We start from the raw sequence: 3,914 nt of genomic DNA on the forward strand, positions 1-3,914 counted from the left end.
TCCAACATCTTATGATGGCTATGCAACAACAAAATTGCAATGTAATTTTGACAATTTTAAAACTTTAAGCACTATGTAAGCACTAAAAATGTAAGATAAGCAATGAAAATAACACATGATTTTAAATTGTTTAGCTCACTTGTCACTCACAACATATTATGTTCTTCTATGAATCCTTAAAAACCAAAATGCATGTGAATGAAACAAATTCATAGTCTTTCAAAACCCTAAGAGCAAAATCAAAATTAAACTATAAATGCGACTAATGATTAGAGCTACTCAATAATGTAAACCAAGAATAATGAAGAAATAAAAAAGATCCTACAACATAATAAAGACCACTCTTGCACCTTCACTTAGCTAAAAGATCCCAACATGAACATCAAAGGTGCATTGCTTACCTATATTAAAAGAACTCTCCTCTTCACCAATACAAGCTTATGTTCAAAACCTAAAAAAATCCAATTTGGCTCAATTTCGTGTGTGAAACCCAAAATTTGCCAACTAACACTTTCATACCTCCATTCATAAAATCAATATACATATATATAAATGATTATGTTTAAAGCACAAAAACAAAATAAGGAAAATTAGCAATAAGCCCACAAGTCTAAATTTCAATAAAAATAAATAAAATTGCCTTCAAGCAAAATGGTTGATTTTAATTTCACAATGCATTACTTCCAACTTCACAAGGTGAATTGAGTTTAGAATAGCATAACCATTCAAAAAGCATAATTAACCATAGCATGTAAATTTGACTTTTTATTCAGCCACATCAATGAATAAAAAGCACATTAGTTTGCTTTTCAAACTGGTAGGCAGACAACGAAAAGGGCAAGTGCAATGGAGTGGAAGTGGCTTTAAAAGAAGGCTAATACCTGAATTCCATATCCAACTGAAAACTTTAAAGAAACTAACAAGGTATGACCTTTGAGCATGATTCTACTAGGGATTATTTTGCTTCGTTGCATATTGAATAAAAAAACCAAGCTGCTGCATACAAAGCTTTCTTCTGCATCTCCTCACTTCCTCCTTACAAACTCTGTCTCTATCATCCTCTCCGTACAAGTTTCCTCCCCTTCTCTCTCCAGATGACCCCAAAAAGAAAACATTTGGCAGCTAACTTGCTCTTTATAACCTTGTCTCCAAGATCCTTTAGATAAGTGTTTTCTCAGCATCCCTCTTCAGCAGAACCAAAAAGTTGGCTAAGATCCGAGATCCATATTGAAATGTTAATTAATTGTGAACTATAGCATTGAAACTTATGAAGAATAATAATCATCGGTTTCATTTTAGATTGAAACATATAGAAAAAAACATTGCAGGTATAAGTTAAGAGCAGGATTCACTAGAAATTAATTCTCATCACATGTGAAATTAATTCTCATCACGTGAGAAATTAATTTTCATTACATGTATAACTAGATATCAAGCCTGTGCGCATAGAGCCTTATTTTCTTCTTCAATTTCTTCTTCCCACTTTCAGCCACATTTTCATCATCTACTCCACATGGCTTCTCCCTTTGCCCCTTTGCAATTGAGCCATTAAGAGTTATTCGGAAAGATAAGGGACCCAATATTGGAACATAAATCATAGGACTATAGGTTTAGGCATGAGCAACAGAAACAGTCAATGATTCCATATCAGATTGAAAACTATAAAGAAAGCATCACTATCAGTACGAACGCAGCATGATCTGCTTGGGATTAGTTTTCTTCATCATGTATGGAACCAGAGATAAATCTGCGACTTTTAGCTAACCCTTTTCCTTCCTAATGGTGTGTGATAAATTGAAAAGCTACGATTCATGAGGTAGAAATATGAAGAACAGAATGAATAAAAACATGATATAGGTAAATTGATTTAGGTGGTTTGAACAAATACATTGAAGGGAAAAAGATGTACAAATAAAAAGACTAAACAGAATCAACTTGAATTACTTAGGATATAAAATAATAAGAGAGAATCTACCATATATAAACTTTGTGCAAAAATATTTATAGAAAAACCAAATATCTTATTTCAAAATAAACATCACTAAAAAAAAGATCCATGCAATCATACCCAACTTCCACAAAATAATAACGTGGATCATAAATTAAGCATAAATAATTAGATATGACTATAAGGATCTGTTTGGGGCAACCGCAACTTAAAAATAAACTGCTGCATAGAAGTTGTTGCAGATAAGCTGGCTGACTGTTTATTTTTTACAGTATAAAAACAATTGTTCTACAACTATTTTTGGACAAATGAGATTCTGTATAGTAATGTTGTTTACAACAGAACTGTTTATGCCAGTATATTTCATACTCGAGAAAAAATATTCAGTGCAAAACATTATAAATTAAAGATAAACACCTCACTAAAAGTTAGTAGCGTGACTACCAAAATTAAGAAAATGAATATTAAAATAACAATTAATAATATGATAACATTATTTTTAAAATATAGATAGCGTATGTTCATGAAATAAGTCATCCTCTATGGATACTCTTCACTCCTGAACACTCTCGGCAGTAGAATCTTCCAGCCGATTTGTCCACCGAAAATAGTCACAATTTATGTGATTCTCCATGGTTATGTGACTCACGCGAAGTGAGCAAGGAACACTGAAGTCCACAATAACAGTACAATCCTCTAAAGGTGCCGAAAATCCTCGAGCTCATCCTGCTTGAAGGCTTAAAAATAAAAACTCTTAGACATAACACTAACAAAAATTAATAACAAAAATAATTAGTTAAAATTTTATGCAGCTGTGAGATCTCAAAGAACTCAATATATAAACCAACGAATCTATCACTACAAGAAGACAACAAACTTTATAAAAAAGGGGTTCTCGGTTGCCTTTTAACCCAAAAAATGTCAAACTCGTCTATGTCACATATGCATATTACCAAAAAAAGATCATTCAAAAGAACCTCTAAAACCATAACAGCAAAAAAAAGAGGAAATTTATTGTCTTCATTAGGATTTCACATGTGACACCAACAAATAGTGACATACAAGTAATCCAGAAGAACTAATTAAATCAGACATCTCATCATAGACATCCAAAACTCACAAAAAAACAAAAGGAAAAAAAAAATATACAACTTCAATAAAAAAAGAACCGCAATAAATATCAAATGCATAAAGAACAGAATTATACACTAACTGTATAAAATATTGATACAATAAACAGTGAATCTCTTCGACCACATTGCGGTTTGGGCTGAGGCCTTTGTTAAAATCACCTGTTTAATAAGCAGCTAAATTTGCAGGGGTGTCACCAAACCTCGCCTCACTGGGGGCACATGTACGATCTAACTTCTCTTCCGGCTCAGGATTGATGCCACTACATTTAAATTTTCTTACGATTGATACCACCTACAAATTCAATTGCCATGTTGATGGATGATGGACTTAAAAAATATATAAACATGAACAAAAACAGCGAATGTTTCAAAAATGTTCACTGTCAGTCTTGTCGGCACTATTTTTGGTGTGGGGTTTGCCCGTAAGAACCTGTCGGTCATCGGAATTAAAATCCCGTTGCCCGCTTCGGAAGGACATTAAAAAAAAAAAATAATTTTGAAAAAGATGAAGTGAAACTGACCCCATAATTTTCATAATTTAGATGAAAGAGCGTTTTACCTCAAATCCTGTATTTATCCCGAAGGATGAACACAAGAATTGAGGGTGAGGCTCGATCAAATAAACTAGAGAAAGTTATGACATCCGTTTGGTCTACGAAACCAATGTATTGGCCGACAAATTCCCCTATTTAATATAAAGAATTAAATAGGGTTTATATTATGCTGGGTTCGGGAAAAGCTTCCTATAAGGGCAAGCCCCTATAGTTAATTACATCTTAGGTAACAAAAGTTACTTAAGAATACTCTCGATAAAAATAAAAAAAAATTACCTT

The 3,914-nt window shown here is 32.7% G+C and overlaps 1 long non-coding RNA gene across 1 annotated transcript in view; it reads right to left on the reverse strand.

Annotated features, from left to right (window-relative positions):
- Nucleotides 1–646: 646 nt before the first annotated feature.
- LOC110032342 overlaps nucleotides 647–3,914 on the reverse strand; it is a 67,384-nt gene continuing 64,116 nt past the window's right edge. The window contains exon 9 of the long non-coding RNA XR_002294848.1: nucleotides 647–1,208. This is a non-coding gene — a long non-coding RNA (uncharacterized LOC110032342). The remainder of the gene's footprint in view (nucleotides 1,209–3,914) is intronic.

Source organism: Phalaenopsis equestris, unplaced genomic scaffold (assembly GCF_001263595.1).
Source record: "Phalaenopsis equestris unplaced genomic scaffold, ASM126359v1 Scaffold000926, whole genome shotgun sequence".
Lineage (NCBI taxonomy): Eukaryota > Viridiplantae > Streptophyta > Magnoliopsida > Asparagales > Orchidaceae > Phalaenopsis > Phalaenopsis equestris.